The following is a 22,638-nucleotide window of genomic DNA, read 5'->3' as shown; positions in this document are numbered from 1 at the left end:
GGATGTAAAGCCTAATATGTGGTCTTGTTTAAAGGTCGGTGCTCAACATGAGAAACACCCTGTCCTTCTGTATACCTCATTTCAACTATGGTGCCTGTTCCAAATTCACATGATTTGGGCAATATGTCAGATAATTTTGACAGAAAAATAAAGAAATATGTCTTATAAAAATCAAAACATTGTAGAATGATTTCCCTATCCTTTTTAGGGATCTGTATGTCTATTAAGGGTGTTTCTTTGTTCACACCACAAATACAGAGTTCCCAAAGGTGACTTCTTTGGTTGAGGTTGCTTGGTGCAGAATTCTAGTCAGGAGACCTGGGTTTCAGCTCTAGTTCATGCTTAGCTGATTGACTTTGCAAAGGCCACTTAATCTGCAAAATGGGACACTAATAACCAAATCACAGCATCGTTGAGAGCATCACATGAGAGCATGTGTGGTAATTTAACTGGCAAACTCAAAATGCCACTTATGCAAATGTATTTCCTTTCATAGCCAAGTTTATCCTACTACTATTTTCTATTTTAAAGTTCTTTGTAGGGGAACATAAAGGCTTCATGGTGTTTTTTTTTTCCTGGTAATTTCTCTTTCTTTTTGATTTATTTTTAATAGTATATTTCTCCAGAGTAAATCACTAGTTTTCCCTAGTTTGCAAATACCAAACTATCCTTCAAACAGAATTATTGTTCAGTTTAGATATTTACTATTAACTTTGAGGGTTTTGTTGTATATAATGCTTTTGTTCACATTGTTTCTGATTATCAACATGATTCATGTTCATTGTAGAATGAAAGATATTATACAATATAAAAGAGAAAAAGTTAAATCCCATAATCTAGGTACCATTGACATGTTTTTGCTTCCAATGCTTATTTGTTATAGAAACACACACATATACACACATGTATATACATACACACACGTGTATATTTCATATATTCTAATAATACTATTGATACTGTTCTGCATTTTGTATTGTATTATTACAAATATTGCAATGTGTACATGTATCTTTCTCAAGTTTAGTGGCTTTCATGGGCTGCTAATGGCCAGAGTTCCCTCACCATCAGCTGGGAGAACAGTGTAAACTAGATTCATTGGAAACTCAGTGAAATTAAAAGTGTGCAGTGAAGAGATTTGAGGCTAATACATCATTTTATCCTCTTATGGTAACACTGTTCTTTTGGAAGTCAGTTCTTCATAATGCTTATTCCACTTACAGACTATGGCTCTCCAGCCCCTAAGTCTTGGGTACGAAAGCCCAAGGCAGTGACTTGACTGTCACTCTTATAGCAACTCACTCTCAGATCAAGGGAAAACTGAAGACAACCTTTGGGGGTCCATCAATACTCCACAGTAAAAAGAAGCTTCTCCATGGAGCAAAGTTTAAATAATCCCCAAGACAAGAGAGATTAAGCCATTTTACTCAAGGAAGTGATTAGTGTGTTCATTCTCCTTGAAGTTCATCTAACTTTCGTGCAGATGTTGAATGTAATATATGGAATACAAAGAAAGACCAGAGGAAAGGTTACATGTAAAATTGTTCAGTTTTCACTCTAGTCTAGGACTTAAGCTAAAAAGTGAAAGAGATCCTCATGCCTCACAGATCACAAGCTTCTCCAGCTAATCAAATTATGAAAACAAAGAAGAATCTTAGCTTTAATCCCTAATTATGATTTTATTATTAATAATAACCAATACACTTAACACTTACTATTCATCCAGCCTTATCCTCAGCACTTTACGTATGTTAGTTACTTGATCTTCATTGGTACCCTATGAGGTAGGAACTGTTATTATCAACTTTATTTTAAAGATATGGCAAGAGAGGAATAGAGAGGTCATGTTTGGGGAGCCAGAATTTGAATATATGTCATCTGGCTTCAAGATGTGGGCTTGCCACTTCCTGAGGGAAACAGGCTATGCATTTTCCTAAAGAAGTTCTGTGTTATTTGTCTCTTAAATCCTATTCAGTCTCTTTCTAGATATGTGACTGACTTACCTAATCACTCTTTTCCTTAATTTCCTCATCTTTAAACTAAAACGAGAGCAGTTAGCATTAAAGACGATATAAGTAAAATACTCAGCGCATTTCCCTACACAAATAAAACGTTTGATAAATGATAACTATGATTATTATTACTTTTATTATTGTTATTGTGATCAGATAGTTTGAAAAGATAAGACTGGTGAATAACCAGTCTGACTTCACTAGGAGAGATTTTAGAACTTGTCAGTAGTCTTCTTAATTATAAAACTGGAAGTATTGTTCTTAGAGAACACAAAAGAAATTAAAGAATTCACCTGTTCTTGCTCGACAAAGTTGGAAGTAGTTGCAGAGCATACACACGTAGAGGTCATGTACCATTGGGACAGATTTTATTGTGTGTTGGCTTTGGATGGAGGAACGTTAACAAAAGGAAGTCATGGCTAAGTCTCAGCAATCTTCTTTGATTTAGAGATCCAGTCAGTATTTTGAAGGAGGCCAACATTTTCTGGCATTCATGTACTGGTGCAAATGAATATCCAGAGTATAGTAAATGTGATATAGTATGTAGATAGAGCAAAGAAAGAAAAAATGAATACATGCTCTTGTCTCGTCCAGGTATACACAGATTTGAAAAGTTACTAAACAGTAAAAATCACATTAAAAATACCAGAGGATTTCGTCCTTTACCAACTTCCTGCTACCACATTAAGTAAAAGTGGTAACATCTGTTTTCCATGCAGGTAGCTAGCACTTCCCATGTAGGGCAATTGGATCCCCACCAGGTGAGAGATTCAGCTGCCTGCTATCTCTTTTTAAGCGCATCTTTATTCAAATCATGGTGATACGTAGAAATAAATTTGCTTACTTTCCATTTCCTACAAGTAAGATTTATCTCTTCTCTCTTTTTTTTTTTTTTCCTGGGATCTAGCATGGATTAATAAATATATAGGATTTTTCCCAAATCACTTTTCCATTGATTCTTTTTTTATGCAGGGGAAAATTTTTCTTTATTGAAATTTTCTTGGTCAACAAAAATCTATAAAATGTCTTTAATGTGATTATAGATTACATGTTGTGTCATAAATTTTATTGAAATTGTATTGTATGCCTAATATTGTGCTCATAACTTCACATATTTAATGACATAGTGTTCATAGGTTAATATTATCCGTCATAGAAATGAGATGTGAAGTAGCTTGTCCAATATAACACTACTGATTTCTCATTGTGCTCTTTCATTTCAACTAGCTCTGCTGTTCAATATATTTACCAGTAGCTTCAAAAGTGTTCCTCAGTGCTATGCATTCCTTTGGAAGGTAGTTTACCACATGTTTGTTTTAAAGAATTCAGATATACAATTTTTAATTTGCACGCAGTCCCCTATCTGAGAGCTTGTCACCCAATGAGAGAGAGAGTTCTCCATATGTTTCTTAATTCCATTTTCATTGCCCTTATTAGGATCATCATTATCTCTACCCCGAAGTTCTTGCAGCAGGACAGAGATGTTCTAATTTTAACATCTGATGCAATTGGACTGCTGATTCTAGGAGGTTTGAAATTTTCTTCCAAAGGAGAGAAATGTTCTTTTGGGGAGTTTGTGTTTTAGAGAGTGAATCGAGAAAGTTGGAGGACTTGGCATCATCTAAGAAATTACAATTATGTGGTATTCCAACTGACTTTCTCATCTCCATTTTCAGCTGCCCTCCCACAAGGTACACAATGGCTAGATTAAATTCCGTGATGCATGACTCTTGGCTGTCAATGGAATAATTTGGCTACAGGATAAATTTCAGCCACCTAAGTCTCATTCTAAAGCCATTCAATATGCAAACATCTTCTGATCCCCTCTCTCTTTCCTAAATACTATATATTTAGAAAACTTGACTATGTGGTCTTCTATGCCCATATCCAAAAATTACTTTCAATCACATATGTTTGATTTCTTTTTACTTTACCATTTTTTCAAAAATCTAGCTTATTTTCCATACTTACTTGAAAGCCTGTGACTATGGGCTATGTCTTTTAATTATGTCTATGATCACCATGCTTAGTGGGATGGGAAGGGTGAGCAGCCAACTAGTATTGGGTATGACTCACCTATGAGTCAGATGCTGTGCTTGTATCCATTCTAAGCCTCAAAAACACCTATGATACAGTTATCTCCATTTTCTAATAAGGACATGGAAGCTCTGAGTGTTTAGTTCCACTTAGAAATTCATCACAGGTTTGTTTGAACATTATGCCATAGTGCCAGTTGCAGTAGGGTGAATATAGCAAGTGGTCAACTGAGATTTCTTGAATTAATGAAAGAATGAGATTAATGTATCAGTATACTGTTTATTTCCCCCTAACAATTGCATAATGAATTAAGTTTCAGGTTTCCCAATATATACCAAATCTGAAGGTGGAGAAAGAGATTATTTCCAGCGTTTCATCTTCTTTTATATGAATATAACTTTCTCTGCCACTGAACCAACTTGGTTTTACAAGGCAAAGGCAAGTAATAAAATCAGACTTCTGCTAGAGTGAGGTTGCTTCCCTAATTGCAAACGTAAATGTTGCCAGGTGTTCAGTTCCCTTGTTCTAATAAATAAATAATTAGAAAACATGATTAATATGAAGCCTCACTGCCTAGCTGTGCAGAGTGTTCTTAGAGAGCAATATGGGGAATTGATTTGGAGGGCAGAATGTGTGCTTAATGGTATGCTTCTGAGTGATTCTGGCAAAAAAACCCATCACATGCCTGTGCAGAGCATGAGTGACCCATTTGGCGCCAGAACTTATTTATGGACTTGAGAGAGGAAAAGATCCCCTTGATGGCTAGAGGTAGGGGTTGGAAGATGCATCGCCTGAAATTGATATGGTTTGACACAGTTAGGTTGTGCCCTGAGTCAAACTGGATTTGGTACCCAAACCTGTCACTTCCAAGTATGTGGAATTTGGCAAGTTAGCTAGCTTCTTTTATCTTCTATTTCATCAGTTTTCTAATAACTATAATAACACCTGTCTCAATTGTAAATATTGAATGAGATTTTGAATGTGCAAATGCCTAGATTATAAGAAGCCCTTCCTAAGTGATAGTCATTTAGCTCTTATTTTCTTTATCTGCAAAATGGAAATCAAGTTCAGGAAACAATATATATGATATTCCCTTATTGAAAAAATGCAGTGCTCGTCAGCATATTAAATTCTTTTCAAAATTCCTGCAATAATGAAGCTTACATAATTTTAACCTAGTAATGCACAAACCTATTCTACTACAAGAACTTAAATGATCATTTTTCCAAATACATTTTGGGAAATATTGTCCTATCTTAAAGAAGGCTGTGATGAATAAGTAAGAAACTATTCCTTTAAATAAACAGCTATGGCCTTATTGGATACGTAATACGAACATCTTTCTCTTTCTGCCAATCCAGAAATTTGGGGAAACAAATCAAGATCACTAGAGAATCAATAGAAGCTATCAGTACAAAATTCTGCAAACTCACATCGGGTTTGATAATAACTTGTTGCACTCTGAATCCTCTACTCATGGCCTCTGATTTTGTGCTGGATTTTGGCTTCATTTCGGAGTGAGGAGATATTTTCAAGTTAAGATCCAAAATGAGAAGGGAATTTATCCACTGGTGCAACGTGGTAGATCGTTTAAAAAAATGGCCAAATAATTCTTCCCATCCCTATATTTACGACCCTTGTGACAGTGCTGATCCTTTCTTCTAGAACTGGGAGGTATTTCCTTAGCCTTTGAATCTATTCTTTGCTATGTGACTCTCACTGGACAATGGAATATTTAAAAATGAAATGCAAGCAAAACTTCTAAAATGGTTGCACATTGGAACTTATCCTCTCTTGCTTTTACCACCATGTAAACAAACCTAGACTGGCTTGCTGCAGGATAAGAAATCATGCGAAGAGAGGAACCAGCTATCCCAATCATCCCAGGTGTTCCTGCTGAGAAACAGGATGTGTGAGCAAGTCCAATCCCAGAAGAGTCAGTTCAAACTAGAATAACCACCTCGTTAACCAGTTGAATAATGGGAAATAATAAGTGGTTGTTATTTTAGATCACTGAGTTGTGGGGTGGTTTTAATGCTGCAACAGATAACTGATACAAGCAAGTGGTCATGAACTCTTTGAAGATAGGTACTAGTCTAGCTGACTTTTGTAATGCCAGAGCCTGGTTATGGGGCCTAGCACAAAGTCCTATCTCAAAATATATGGATTTATGTCTTGCCTCTGTTTGTAGATATCTAAATTGAAGCTCAGAAATAGTAACTCACTTCCTGAATATCACACAGCTCATAAGTGTCATTCACCAATCTAGTTGTGGTCTCATCAGACTGAAAGATTTTTTTCCGGGCCAGCCCGGTGGCACAAGCAGTTAAGTGGGCATGCTCCGCTGCGGCCGGTTCGGATCCTGGTCGCACACCAACGCACCGTTTGTTAAACCATGCTGTGGCAGCGTCCCATACAGAGTAGAGGAAGATGGGCACGGATGTTAGCCCAGGGCCAATCTTCCTCAGCAAAAAAGAGGAGGATTGGCATCAGATGTTAGCTCAGGGCTGGTCCTCCTCACCAAAAAAAAAAAAAAAAAAAAAAAAGATTTTTTTTTTCTACAAAATGACATTCTACATTCTAATTTTGTCTGTGGAACTAAAATCTGGGGGACAGCTTTTCTCTGAACCACAATGCTGACCTCATACTCTAGATATCTATTATGCACTTTATAATAAATAGTAACTAATGTTTCACAAGTTGAGGGCAATTAAATCAACTCCTCAGCTGATTGCTTTAGAGATGTTTGGAGGGATGATTTCTGAGTTATAAGTAATTCAAGACACCCACCATCTATTACATGGCAGACAATGTGCTGGATAAGTAATTTAAATGCATCCAATGGAATTACCTCTTCAGAAAATCTTGCTTATTATCACTCAATATATGGATGCCATCTCCATATTTGTGCATCAAATAATTGACTTACAAATAAGTTTTACATCAGATTTAATTATGCCTCTTCAAGTAAAAAAGGTAGTAAAACAGATATAATTGTCTTTATCTGTTGGTATTTTTTTCTTCAAGGGTTTCTAAAGTACAGTAATAAATATTTTCTTCATCACCATCATCATCATTATAATCTATGTGTCTTCAATAGATCCTGTGGATTAAGGCCCATATCTGTTGTTATAATATTTATATCCCCAGGGACAGTGCAGAATAGGTGCACAGAGTATTTGTTGAGTGAATGAATGAATGAAATGTGATTATTATCACATCACTACCTGATTGCTGGCAGTTGCATTCTTATTGATTTTATAGTGTTTTAATGATTAAAACCCACATAAAGCAATTAGACCTAAATGAAAGCCCTAAGGAGTATTTTTTTTATTTAAGCAATAATAAAATATATTTAGCATTTGAAATAAAACAGACCCAGATAAATGAAACAATTTGCCCAAAATTATCTGCATTATAATAGCAGAGGGAAACGTGGACTCAGATTTTCTGATTTATAGCCACAGATACATAGAAACAGCATATTTGTGATTGTTAAACCAAATGTAATTTTATTCGTTAGAATATTGAAACCAATAAGAGATAATTGACAAGGAAGAAACTCATAGAACTTAATAGAATAAGAAGAAATAGAACTTAAAGGATAAGAATTTATCTACGAAAACAGGAAAGGTGGTTTTCCAGATAGAGAGAAAGGGTTGTGGAGAGAAAATGAGACTGAGAGAATAACTCAGTTTAAATCTGCAAAAATCTAGTATGAGTAAAGATACAAAAAGCCTTTTTCTTTGTTTTTCTTTTTTTTTGCTTTTTAAAAAAATGGAGATGAAATTCACATAAAATAAAATGAACTATTTTAAAGTATACAATCCTCTGGCATTTAATACATTTACAATGTTGTGCAACACCAGCACTATTAAATGATTCAAAAATATTTTCATCACTCCAGAAGGAAACCCCATACCTATTAAGTAGTCATTACCCATCCCCCCTATGCCTCCACAATGGACATCACCAGTCTGCTTTCTGCCTCTAAATAGATTTGCCTATTCTGGATATTTCAAATAAACAGAATCATACTACATACCGCCTTTGGTGCCTGGCTCCTTTCATTTAGCATGATATTTTGAGATTCAATCAAGTTGTAGCATGTATGTAATGCATTGCTGCTCTGGCTGAATAATATTCCATTCTATGTATATACTGCATTTTGTTTATCCAATTATCTGTTGATGGACATTTGGGTTGTCTCCACCTTTTGACTATTGTAAATGGTGCTGCTATGAACATTTGTGGACAAGTATTTGTTCGAGTACCTATTTTCTACTTGTTTGAGTATATACCTAGGATTGGAATTCCCGGGTTGTACAGTAGTTCTGTATTTAATTTTTTGAAAAAATGTCAAACTGTTTTTTATAGTGGCTACACCATTTTATATTCCCACTAGCAACGTATGGCAACTTCTCCACATGCCAACACTTCTTATTTTGCACTTTTTAAACTTATAGCCATTTTAGTGGGTGTGAATTGGTATCTCATTATGCTTTTGATTTGCATTGCCCTAATGGCTAAGGATGTTGAGTATCTTTTTATGTGTTTGCTGGCCATTAATATATCTTCTTTTGAGAAACGGCTCTTCAAACACATTGACGACTTTTTAATTGGGTTGTTTGTGTTTTTGTGGTTGAGATGTAGGAGTTTTTCATATATTCTGGATACTAGACATTTATCAGATATTTGCAAATTATTTTCCCCATTCTCAAAGCTGTCTTTTCACTTTCTCGATAATGTCCTTTAATGCACAAAAGTTTTTACTTTTGATGAAACCCTAGTTATCTACTTGTTGTTGACATTGTTGTTACTTGTGCTTTTGGTGTAACATCTAAGAATCCTTTGTCAAATTCAAGGTCCTGAAGTTTACCCCTGTGTTTTCTTCTAAGAGTTTGAAATTTCATCTCTTACAGTTAGGTCACTGATCCATTTTTTTTTTTTTAATTTTTTGTTTATTGCAGTAACACTGGTTTATAACATTGTAAAAATTTCAGGTGTACATCATTGTACTTCTATTTCTGCATAGATTACATCATGTTCACCACCCAAATACCATTTTGAATTCACTTTTATATATAGTGTAAAGAAGGGCTCCAAATTCATTCTTTTGCATGTGGAAGTCTAGTTGTCCCAGAATCATTTGTTGAAGAGATTATTCATTTCCCATTGAATGATCTTGGCACCCTTGTATAAAATCAGTAGGCCCTAGAGGTAGAGGTTTATTTCTGGATCTCAATTCTTTTGCATTGGTCTGTATGACTATCCACATTGTTTAGATCACTGTTGATTTGTAGTGAGTTTTGAAATCAAGAAGGGTGAATCTTCCAACTTTGTTCTACTTTTTCAGTATTGTTTTGACTACTAGGGGCCCCTTGAAATTTCATGCGAATTTGATGATAGGATTTTCCATCTCTGCTAAAAAATGCCCATTCGGCTTGTAGTAGGAATAGTTTTGGATCTGTAGATAGCTTTGGCTAGTAATGCCATCTTAACAATATTAATTCTTCCAATACATAAACATGGAATGTCTTTCCATTCACTTAGATCTTTAATTTCTTTCAGTAATGTTTTTAGTTTTCAGTGTATAAATCCTTCACCTCCTTGGTTACATTTGTTCCTAGATATGTTATTCTTTTGGATACAATTGTAAATGGCATTGTTTTCTTAATATCCTTTTTGTATTTTTCATTGCTAGTGTACAGAAACACAACTGATTTTTATGTGCTGATCTTGTGTCTTGCAACTTTGCTGAATTTGTTTACTAGTGTTAATATTTTTATAGATTCTTTAGGATTTTCTATATATAAGATGATGTCACCTATAAATAGGGACAGTTTTATTTCTACTTTTCCAGTTTGGATGCCTTTTATTTCTTTTTCTGGTCTAAGTGCTCTGACGAGAACTTCTAGTACAATTTTGAGTAGAAGTGTTAAAAGTGGCCTCCTTGTCTTATTCCTGATCTTAGAGGAAAGGATTTCAGTCTTTCACCATTATGCTGATGCAGACTGGGAGATTTTCATAAATGCCCCTTATCAGGTATAAAAAGTTCCATTCTATTCTCAGTTTGTTATTTTTTTAATCATGAAATGGTGTTGAATTTTGTCAAATGCTTTTCTTGCATTAATTGAAATGATCTTGTGGGTTTTTTCTTTCTTCATCTAATAATGTGGTTTATTACATTGATGGATTTTCCTTTGTTGAACCACCCTTGCATTCCTGGGATAAATCCCACTTGATCATTTTGTATCTAGATCTTCCTTGACTCACGATGGGATTATGTCCAGATAAACCCATCGTAAGTTGAAAATATCATAAGTTGAAAATACCTTTAACACACTTAACCTACCAAACATCAAGCATAGCTTAGCCTACCTTAAACATGCTCAGAACACTTACATTAGCCTACAGTTGGGCAAAAGTATTTAACACAAAGCCTACTGTATAATAAAATTTTGAACATCTCATGTAATTTATTGACTAGTGTCCTGAAAGTGAAAAACAAAATGGTTGCCTGGGTACAGAATGGTTGTAAGTATATTGGTCGTTTGCCTTCACGATCGCATGGTTGGCTGGGAGCTGCAGCTTGCTGCTGCTGCCTAGCATCACAAAACAGTGACATATATTGCTAGCCCAGGAAAAGATCAAAATTCAAAATTCGAAGTATGGTTTCTACTGAATATGTATTGCTTTCACACCATTGTAAAGTCAAAAAATTGTAAATTGAAACATCATAAGTTGGGGACTATCTGTAATTCTTTTAATATGCTACATGATGAGTTGGAGGCTTTCTGGACTGATCAAGAAAAAACAAATGACCATGAGATTAAATCAGCACACAATGAACACTTTTGGGTGGTACTTTACAAGTTGCCTGACAGGGGAAGTTCCTAACAGCAGGAGCCTTTCAATAGAAGGCAGCATTGGGGTGACCACCAAGATGGGGAAGAGGGCAAGGGACCTCCTGTGGGAAAAGGGAACAGGAAAGGGAACTTAAATAGCTAGATGCTGTCACTCAGTAGCAAGGGAAGGAATCTATGGGTCAGAGAGCTCTGAAGTATAGTAGTGGTTTGGAGTCTTTTATAGTCTCAGGTTTTGTTTTATCTGTGACTAGAAGATGTTGGGAGGAATTTTCAGGGTATATAAAACAGGCAGGCTCTAAGAACCAATTTTTGCTTTAAAAATTCTTTTTTTTATTTCTTCTATTCTCTATTTCATTGATCTTGTCTCTAGTATTTATTATTTCTTCTTTCTCCTGACTTCGGGTTTAGTTTGATCTTCTTTTTTCAGCAACTTATTTTGTAAATTTAGAAAATGATTTAAGATTCTTCCCCTTTTTTAATATAAGAATTGCAACTACAAAATCTATCTAAGCACCACTTTGGCTGAATCCCACAGGTTTTGTTATTTTGTGTTTTCTTGTCATTTGTCTCAAATTATTTTCTAAATACCTTTGTTATTTCCTCTTTGCCCCATTGGTTGATGATGTGTGTCATTTAATTTCCGTGTACTTGTGAATACATATACTTATTACTTATATACTTATATACATATATATACACACAAATATATTCTTCCTTTCTTTATGTAGGTACTAGATTCTAACCTATATAATTTTCCTTCTTCCTAAAGAACTTCTTTTAATATTTCTTGCAAGACAGATCTACTGGAAATGAATTCCCTTAATTTTTGTTTGAGAAATTCTTTACTTCTCCTTCACTTTTAAAGGAGAAATTTGCAGGATATAGAATTCTAGGCTGGTGGGGTATTTTTCTCTCAACGTTTCAAATATTTCACTTCACTCTCTTCCTGCTTGTATGGTTTCCAAGGAGAAGTGAGGTGTAACTTATCTTTGTTCCTCTATGGGTAAGTGTTTTTTCCTCCCCCACCCCCAACTTCTTTCAGTATTTTTTATTTATCTTTGATTTTCTGTAGTTTGAAAATGATATGACTAGGTGTAATTTTTTGAACACTTATCCTAATATGTGTTCTTTGAGATTCCTGGATCTGTAGTTTGGTGTCTGACATTAATTTGGGAAAAATTCTCAGTCACTATTGTGTCACATATTTTTTCTGTTCTCTCTCTTTCTTCTCTTTCTGGTATTCCCATTACATGTCTTACACCTCGTGTAGTGGTTCTTGGATATTCTGTCTATTTTTTTCCAGTCTTTTTTTCTGTTTGCTTTTTACTTTTGGAGTTTTCTATTGAGATATCCTGAAGCTTAGAGATCATTTGCTCAGCCATGCCCAGTCTACCATCAAGCCCATCAACGCATTCTTATTTTTGTTACAGTGTTTTTGATCTCCAGCATTTCTTTTTGATTATTTATTAGAATTTCTATCCCTTTGCTTACATTGCCCATGTGTTCTTGCATGCTGTCTACTTTATCTATTATAGGCCTTAGCATATTAATCATAGTTTTTTTTTTAAATCTGTGGTTTGATAGTTCCAACATCCCTGCCATATCCGAGGCTGGTTCTGATACTTGCTCTATCTCTCCCAACTGTGCTTTGTGCCTTTTGCTATGTCTTGTAATATTTTCTTGGTGGTTAGGCCTGATGTACTGGGTAAAAGGAATTTCTATAAATAGGCCTTTAGTAGTGTGGCGGTGAAGCGTGGGAGGACAGGAAGCATTTTACAGTCCTATGATTAGATCACAGTCTTTTAGTGAGCCTGTGCTTCTGGTCTATGAAGTTCACACATGTTTTTCTTTTTTCTTTTTCCTTTTTAGGAGGGACGGGATAACTAGAGCATACTGAATTTGGATATTTTCCTTCTCCCATATGGAACATTAGAAGTAGGAGTTGGATTTTTCCTTTCCTTGTGTTCAAGGCTTAGACCTTACTGAAGATGGGTATTTCCCTTCCCCCAGGTCACTTAGGCTCTGATAAAACCCCAGAAGGTTAGGCTATGGTTAAATAGTTTGTCCTGGGGGAAGACCTTGTTAAGAATATTTGTTCTAGTATATTTCAAATGGTTTCTTTTTCCCTCCCTTTGTAGAAGCATGAGGGGATTTTTCTACAATATTCATTGCAAGAACCTGGTAGAGATGCAGGAAGTAAAAGTCACAAAAGTGCGGGGGCCCCTGATGAGTGGATGCCCCTGAAGTTTTTAACTCTCAGAGCTGTCTGCACTGAGCCTTTAGCAATTCATCAATTACAGTTCAGGGTTCCCTATCTCTGCACTGTTTGCTGCAGAGATTGCTGCTCTGGTAAGTTGTGATTCTCCGTTATCCTTGTTTGCCTTGTGACCTCAATTCTCTTATGCATCTAAGAAGAGCTGTTGATTTTTCACTTTGTTCAGACTTTTACTTGTCGGTAGGATGGAGTGGCAACTTTCAAGCTCTTACATATCTATCCTGCAACTGGAAGTTTTTGTCCATTTTTTAATTGAGTTACTTGTTTCTCTCACTGTTGAATTTTAAGAGTTCTTTGTATACTTTGGATAACAGTTTTTATCAAATATGTCTTTTGCAAATATTTTCTCCCAGGCTGTGCCTTGTCTTCTCATTCTCTTGAAAGTGTCTATCATAGAGCAGAAATTTTAAATTTTAGTGAAATCTAGCTTATCAATTTATATCTTTCATGGTTCTTGCCCAAGGTGTTGTATCTAAAAAGTCATCACCAAATCCAAGGAAATGGATTTTACCCTGTGTTATCTTCTAGAGGTTTTATAGTTTTGGGTTTTACATTTAGTTCTATGATCCATTTTGAGCTAATTTTTGAGATGAGTGTATGGTCTGTGTCTAGATTCATTTATTTGCATATAGATTTCCAGTTTGGCCAGCACCATTTGTTCAAAAGATTCCCTTTGCTCCATTATATTGTTCTTGCCCCTTTGTCAAAAATCAATTAACTATATTTATGTGAGTCTGTTTCTGGGCTCTGTATTATGTTCCATTGATCTATTTGTCTAAACTTTCACCACTATCACAATGTTTAATTATTGTAGCTTTATAGTAAGTCTTGAAGTTGGGCAGTGTCAACCATCTGATTTTGTTTTTATATTTCAATATTGTGTTGGCTATTCTGGGTCTTTTGCCTCTTTATATAAACTTTAAAATCAGTTCATTGATATCCACAAAATAAGTTGTTGAGATTTTCATTGAATTGCATTTAACCCGTGGGAGATCAAAATTGGCCACCTCAAAATATGTCTCTCTACCTTGAGTATTTTCTCTGAAGGGCATTTGACCTTCCCCTCCCAAACTGCCTAAAGAATTTAACAGAAGGCCTGTTCCAGGAAGGAGCCACTGCCACATGATAACTGTAGTATAATGTAAAATAGATGTGATAAGAAAGGCACCAACAAGCCCATCTTATCAAAAATTGTATCTCTCCAGCCACATTCTCTATAGGTGGCCCTGTAAAGAGTTGTCTGACAAACATTTGCATTTCCATCTCCATGTGAGTTGTCTTCTTCGCCTCTGAAATTCCAAACCACTACCCTGCAACACCTTCCTTGCCTTTATCTGAAAATACTTAAGCGAGCATCTTAGAATGAAGATTTGCTCAGTTTCTATTTTCTAAATTTCTTCCATGTACACCTGTCATTAAACTTTGTTTGATTTTCTCCTGCTGTTTGGTCTCATGACAATTTAATTTGTAGCCCACCCAGAAAGGACCCAGAGTGGGTAGAGGATAGTCTTCCTCCCCTTCAAACCTATAAATCAAGTTAGTGAGAAATGATATCTTGACAGTATTGAGTCTTCCTAGCTATGAACATGGAATATCTCTCTATTTGTTTAGTTCTTTAATTTCTTTCATCAAGTTTAGTAGTTTTCCTATAAATCTTATGCATATTTTGTTAGATTTATACCAAAGTATTTCAATTTTGATTGAGTTCAATTTTCATTGAGTTTATTGAATGTGTAGATTTGTGTCTTTTATCAAATTTTGGACATTTTTGCCATTATTTCTGCAAATATTCTTTCTGTCTCTTTCAATTTCAATTTCTTCTCCCCTCCTGGGACTCCCATTATGTGTATATTGGTGCACTTAATCTTGTACTGCTTGTCTGTTAGGTTCTGCTCATTTTTCATCATTCTTTCTTTCATTCTACTCCTCAGACTTGATATTCAAGTGACCTATCTTCAAGCTCACAGAGTCTTTCTTTTCCCTACTAAAAATCTGCTATCTAAACCCTCTAGTGAAAGTGAATTTTCATTTCAGTTATTGTACTTTACAGCTTCAGAATTTGGTTTCTTTCTATAATATCTATATCTTAATTGATAGTTTCTATTTATTGAGGCATCATTCTCCTTGTTTCCTTTAGATCTTTATCCATGGTTCCCTTTAGTTCCTTCTGCACTTTTAACATATTTGATTCAAAGTCTTTTCCTAATAAGTCTAATGCCTATGCTTCCTCTGGAACCGTTTCTGTTTATTTCTCCTGTGATTGGGGCATACTTTCTTATCTTTGCATGTTTCATAACTTGTTATTGAAACTTGCAACTTTTAAATATTATAATGTGGTAACTCTCAAAATCATATGCTTCTCCTTCCTTAGGGTTTGTTTTTGTGGCTTACTGTTTGGTTGTAGTTGTTTTTTGTGTGTGAGTTTTTAAAATTATTTTTAAATTTCTGTATTCTTTGTTGTATGTGGTCTTTACAGTCTCTCTTCCTTTAGTTTGTATTTTGCTAGTGTTTTGACAGAGAATTCCTTGAATGCCTGGAGTCAAAAAAAAAACAAAGTGAGAGCCAAAAGAATAAGTAACTAGATGAATAGATACGTACACGCATACATAAATCTCTCCCAGTCTTTGTAGATTGGCTTTGTGATGAGGCAATCCTTCAATCCTTCAACAGGTCATTTATAACTCAGCCTTAGCCTTTATTTGCTGCTTGTTCTGAGCATAAGATCAACCAAAGGTGAAAGCTCGTGGTCTTCTCAGATCTTTTCTAAGCATGTGTCTTGCCTTAGGTATGCACATGGCCTTCTAAATTCTCTGACATATGCATGTGATTTTCGATGGCCTGATTTCTAATGAAAATCTCTCCCAGCTTTCAGTGTAGCTATTGTTTCCCTCAATTGTAATATTTTGCCTCAAGTGGCAATGGGTTGTTATTTTACCTTACAATGCTTTCAAAGACTTCTCTCTGCTTAGCCTACATGTAGGCTAACCTCAGAGAGATATGAGGTAGTTTTTTTAAAAATAATCATTTTGAGGGCAAAATTATGTGAGGAAAATGATTTGAGCTCCATAAATGACATAATATAATCTTAATAAAAATGTGCAAGCAACTCATTTGGAAGCTGAAGCTATGCTCATTGTCAGTGATGTGGAGGTGTTAAATGTTGTCACAAAAATGCTGCATACTGAGTAAACACATAAGTCCAGTGGCATATAATAAACAGAATTTGTTACTTGTTCATACATGTGGAGCTCAACTTATGTGGCTCTGCTCCATGTACCTCATTCTTGGGCTCAGGTTGGAGGAACAACAGCTACTCATGATATTTTTTAAGGGAGTAAAGGTTCAAGAGGGCAAGTTAAAATGCACACGTAAGTTTCATGTTTCTGTTAACATTTCGTTGGCCTAAGCAGGCCACATGGTCAAGCCCAGATTCTCAGGCTGGTTGAGACCATGGCAAGAGTGTGGATTTATAATATTACTAAGGAAGCTTGAATAATTGGGTTCAATTATTAAACCTACCATAGATGAAACAGGGAATTCTTGTATCACACTGTTAAGTTTTGAGAAAAGTATGATTTTCTTTAGATAGTATTTAACATCCAAATTTGAAGCTTTATCAATCATGACTTTCAAATTAAATATCACTTTAGCCAGGAGTATTAGCATGCCTCATAAAGAAAACTAACATTCATTGACTGTTATGCACTTACAAATGTAATTGACATTTAGTGTAGGTTATTTGTATTCTTCCTAATAGCTCTGCAGGCAGATCTTTTACTGCTCATTCTCAGATGGGAAAACTGAAACAAAATAATTTTAAATAACCTATCCAGAGAAATAGAATAATTATCATATTTAGCTCACCGTGTGTCAGGCAATGGTATAAATATTCTACATGGAATAACTCATTTAATATGTATTAAGTTTTCTTAAAGTCAAGAACCTTTATTCTCCTTGTTTGACTGATAAAGAAATTGAAGCATAGAAAAGGTAAGTGCCTGGCCTAAGATTACTCAGGTAGCAAACGAATGAGCCAAGATTTAACCACAGGCAATGTGGCTACAGAATACAAGTATGTAAAAATAATGCAGAAGGTAGATTAGTCAAGTTTCAAACACATTTATGTTAAAACCAAAACAAGGAGTAACAAGTTACCAGGACTGGAGGTAATTTTTATTTCATCATGTTTCTGTATGAGTGGAAAATCTGCACAAAGAGATAAAACTGATATAATGCCTCCTAAAGTATCTAAATTCTTTGAGGATTAAAAGGAGGTTCAAGAATATGACTGTTAAAAAAAGCAGCCTACAAAATTGAAATGCTTATGCTCTTCATCTCTTGGTTTCAAAATGGTGAAGTTTATTTCTAATTCTTTTTCTCTTTTCTCTTTTATAGGAATGTAATAGACGGGTAGTTCCTCACTACGTTGTTCAGTGTATGAAAAGTGCCATTTGCTGATCTCTCAAGGCTGAGTAGAAAATCCCCCATTTAACTTGATGCCTGGAATCAGTGCCTAGTTTTGACACTAGATACCTGCTGTGATTGATGCCTGTAAGTGCAGAAGTCACTGCAGTGTATATGGAAGGTGCCAGGGGTCCTGAGCAATATCATCAGACTTCTCACTTGTTGACAGCATTTGGAGAGTGCATAGTATATCTTTACACAATTTTGAATTTTGGAAAGATCTTAGAAGTAGGACTCAATCAGATAATCTTTTCTGCCAGTCATATTGATGAATGCACTGCCATAATGAGCAAAATGTGAAATGTCAAAACAGCATGTAGATTTTATATTAAGCACTCTCCTTGCCAGCCAAAATGTTATACTTCCCTGAATAATGATGATGATGATGGTATGATAATAGCAACAATATTAATGGTAAAATAATAGTAATAGCTAACATTTTACTAGGCATTCTATATGACATATATCTTGTAATATCCCAACTCTTTAATTTATGATTAACATTTCCTTTTTACTGATGAGAAAACTATGCCCAAGAATGACTTTTCCAAAGACAAGCAGCTAGCAAATATTTATCAAAGTCTAGAAAGCCAGGCTTAAGTAGCCTTGTTCTACTATTCTAGACCACACCCCATAGTCTAGGCGTACCCTCCTGGGGGTAGCACAAGCTATTTTCTCTGCTGGTTAATCTCTTCTTTCACCTCCCTTCACCTTTCATTCCCACCAGCAATTTAAACACTACGTCTAATAGGCATCTCAAGTTTCCATAGACTGGGTTACCTGTTCCATTTATATATCTGTTAACTTTTCTGAGCTTCTCTGCAAGATATAAATTCCTTGAGAGCAGAGGTTGTGACATCATTGTAAATTCTGTGCATAATAAGTATTTGGTGAATAAATTATTATCATGGGTTTATTATGGCAGCTGTTACTTAGTAAATCCTAGCCATGATCCAGGTAGTTAACATACTCATCTCTAATCCTCATAATAGTTCTGGAAGGGAAGTATACTATAAAATTATTTTTATTACTATTGCTGCTACTACACCTATTGTTATTATTGACATTTACAAATGAGAGAGTAGAAGCTCAGAGAGTTTAAGTAGCTAGTTCTCACTCACAATGCTAATAATTGGCAAAATTAAGACAAATTTTTTAACTGTACTTGGTCCCCGGTGGAAGTAGCTTTTGGATTTGACATATTAATGTCAAGTGATTAAGCCATGATGCCCTTTAATTTTGCTTGAGTTGCTTCTGTTGCCATCCATCTTTTTCAGTCCTAAGTTGGTGCTATTGGGAAAGAAAAAGTTTAATCTTTCATGTCCTCCTGGAGTCTCCTATTTTGCATAACTGTTTTGACTCTGCTGTCTCTATTGAATCTCTCTCTCTCTTCCTAAAGTTCAAGAACAGGGGCAGGTGCCCATGTGCACACTCCATTCAGGAGTGGCCCTTGGCCACCTCGTTTCTCGGTGACTTTTGTTGTGCTCATCTGTTCAGGAAGCCTGGCTTTAAAAGGGTTCATTTGCTGGTTAATTGCATTCTCAGATTCTCTAAGAAGGCTGGCGCACCTGCTCTCCACTTCACAGTCTCTTTTGATCTCTCTAGAAATATCCAACTTTGATTATGTGAAAATCTTCTGTAACTGTATTACGTGCCTGGAAAGCAACTGAAAACCTTCATTGTGACTATTTTGACCTGAAAGAGAGGCTATTTTAGGGTTCGTGCGTATTGACTACAGGGAAAAAAACAGACCTTCTTGTCTCTGTGTGTCATCCAGTCCAGGAGGTAGGATTTCATTCATCTGATGCTTGGCAGAGGTTAAACAGATGTGAGTTGCACAGTTAACACACTTTCAAATACAATTTTTAAAATACGGTTCTACTATTAAATTTCTGTTTTCTAAGCAATCATGTACTATTGCTGAGAAATTAAGGGGAGAAAACAGAAATATGACCCCATTTCTAAATAAATGTTAAAGGGGAGAAACAAAACAAAACAAATGAAAATAGAAAAAAATGTATCATCATAAACTAATCAACATCATCTTCAGAATATTCACCACAGGTAGCAAAATTTATTTCAAAGATGGAATTATCATCTATTTCTTGACTTCTCATGACTTTTATGTAAACTTCTCTAATGACATTTACTCTTTCCACTTTGTGTTCTAACTGTTCATATCCATGTGCTCTCACCTTTCACTTTTCCCCACATGCCTGCTAGATATGTATTCCTTTTAGGAAAATCTTGTATCTTTCTTTATTATATATTTTAAAAATCATTTCATGCCCTACCACCACAGGGTCTGGAACAAAGTGGAATCCCAATAATTGTTTGAGGAACAAATGATATATACATTCTTTCATTCAGTTATTAATTCATCAAGACATCTTGAATATCTACTATGTTAGATGTTAAAAATGGAGGTTAGGAGTGATTTAAAAATGTTACCAAGACTTGTCAAAGCCTTTACATTGCCATCACTTAAATTCCTCATCATTTATTCATATCCAGATAGGGAAACAATGTCTTCAAATACAAATTGCCTTCCAAATTACAACCTGTAGGTGGTAACAACTAGCAGAGGTAGAACGACATTTCTGTGAGGATTGTCATAGCACTTGGTAAGTATCCCATTAAAAATATCTTTTTTCTCATGTGGTGAATCATAAATGTGTTAATGTAGGAAAAGTAAATGTTTTATGTGCACCATCTGGAGAATATTTTAAAAATGGTATAGTTTTATAACTTTTGTGTTTTTCCCTTCCTTTGAAAAAGAGGGCTCAATATATCCATCAAATCATAACACCTAATCATTAGAAGGGACATTGGAAGTCAACACTCCAATTCCTCTCTGATATTTGAATCCTTACTATATACATACTTAAGTACTCCAGTGACAGTCAATCCACTGACCTGTGACTCAGCCTGTTCCAGTTTGTATAAGCTTCTTTGAGAAACTTTAGTTTCCTTACAACAATAATATGAAGACAAGATGGATATTTCATTAGATTTTGGATATCTTGGTCATTCTAAGAGCGCCAAGATTCTACTTCTACCTCAACTCACTTTTACTAAATTTCATTCAAGTTCTTCTAAAAAGAAGAGACTTTTTTGGCTGGTCACAAGACTTTTCTGGCTGGCAACAGAGATCTTATTTTATTCAGGCTCCTCTATAGTTTGCTGAAATAATTTCACTATCAATAGGAACTTTCACTTCCAATTTCAAACTAACCAGACTTCTTATAAGGTGACTATCCAAAGCCATTAAAGTATTAATTGTTATTTCTCTAACATTAAATCTTATTTTCAGTCCAGAAGCCATGCATCTTATTTCCCTTTTGGAACATGGGTTTCTCATGTTCTTTTAGAGACTCTAATTAGGCCATCTGTTTCAAAACTAGTCAGCCATTGGGAATGGATCTAGTTTTGTTTGTATTTGTTTGTCTGTTTTATTTTTACCAATGACATTTTTAATATGGCTTCCTACTTGTGGTAACCTGGGATTATTTATTTGTCTCCCAAATGGAAAGATTTTATTTATTACTATTCTTCTCTACAGCCATCAAAATGGCTGTATCCAGGAAATACGAGTCTTCTATTTTTCATTCAAAGAAAAATTCTTTGTTAGAGTGTCAAATACGTTCTATGGGGAAGAGAAGAAAGGAGACTAGAGGCTTCATACATACCATCAAGTGGGTATAAATGACAGAACACAGTAAATCTTAGCGATTTTTGAATGTACTAATCTCTGACATTTAAAATTAATCTGATTCCTCCCCCTATTCAAGTACTATATAGAGAAAGTTTAAAAGTTATTTAATATGGCTGTATATTTATATCTACCCCATGTGTAGCTGAAAGAGTTTGATACTGGGATTCATGAGGCCTGAGTGTTATGCCTGCTCCATAGTAACTGCCTGAACTTGGTCAAGTCACTTACTCTTCGTCCTTGATTTCTCTACAGAGGTAATGGGTACATGGATTTTCTTTGAACTCTTCCATTTAACCTAGTGTACTCTTATGATTTCTCAGGGTTGTTTTAAGCACATGACATTAAGTTAAATAAAAAAAAACTCTGCAAAAATGAAATTTTTTCTGCTAAAAACCAGGAGTCTCTTTCATGCATAGTAACTGAAAACTTTTAAGATATCCTTCCGTTATGTACAAGGGAAAGCATCCGATTGTCATCCAAGGAAAAAAAAAGGGTTATTTTTATTTTGCTCCAATTAATTAGTATAAAAATTAGTCAAAAGTTCCTGTGAAAGTGGCTACTAGATTTACTTTTGGAGCCTTATAAAATACAAGGCCTGTAGGCTATAACCATTTGCCTTTTTTTATCTCTATCTCTTCTTTTTTTCCTCAATGAACTTCCCAAAATCTGGCTGTTGAAAGAACTATATCTATTCATTGTGACACCTAGACTGTCAATTGCCTTAAAACCTGGGTTGGTCTGAATAAATGGGTTTATCTTTGCAGATGGTACTAATGTCAAAGTTTGAAAAACACTTTTAGGTATAAGCTCTTCATAGAAATGGATGAGAAAATAATTCTGTCCTGGTTGCATTTAGGCTACTTTTGTCAGTGATTTTTCTCTCACTCTCTCATATTACAGGGTTTTCTATAGTCAGAGGCTCTGTACTTTGTAGGTGTAGGTATTCTTGTTTCTCAGAAATCTGTTGGTTAAATGTTTTAGTTAATATGCATAGAGGGTCACTCCGTGGCTTAGTGGTTAAGTGCATGCGCTCTGCTGCTGGCGGCCCGGGTTCGGACCCCGTGTGCGCACCAACGCACTGCTTCTCCGGCCATGCTGGGGCCGCGTCCCACATACAGCAACTAGAAGGATGTGCAACTATGACATACAACTATCTGCTGGGGCTTTGGGGGAAAAATAAATAAATAAATAAAAATTAAAAAAATATATGCATAGAAACTGATAAGTGGGACATAAGATGATGGAGATATATATCTATGTATATAT

The 22,638-nt window shown here is 35.2% G+C and overlaps 1 long non-coding RNA gene across 1 annotated transcript in view; it reads left to right on the top strand.

Moving 5' to 3' along the window:
• LOC147913121 (uncharacterized) overlaps positions 1 to 19,720 on the top strand; it is a 29,636-nt gene extending 9,916 nt beyond the window's left edge. The window contains exon 4 of the long non-coding RNA XR_015549160.1: positions 17,589 to 19,720. This is a non-coding gene — a long non-coding RNA (uncharacterized LOC147913121). The remainder of the gene's footprint in view (positions 1 to 17,588) is intronic.
• The last annotated feature ends 2,918 nt before the right edge of the window (positions 19,721 to 22,638 follow it).

Source organism: Ceratotherium simum, chromosome 30, assembly GCF_057802395.1.
Source record: "Ceratotherium simum simum isolate JZ-2026a chromosome 30, ASM5780239v1, whole genome shotgun sequence".
NCBI lineage: Eukaryota > Metazoa > Chordata > Mammalia > Perissodactyla > Rhinocerotidae > Ceratotherium > Ceratotherium simum.
The sequence above is the reverse complement of the archived record's forward strand: the minus strand, read 5'-3'. Positions and strand labels throughout refer to the sequence as shown.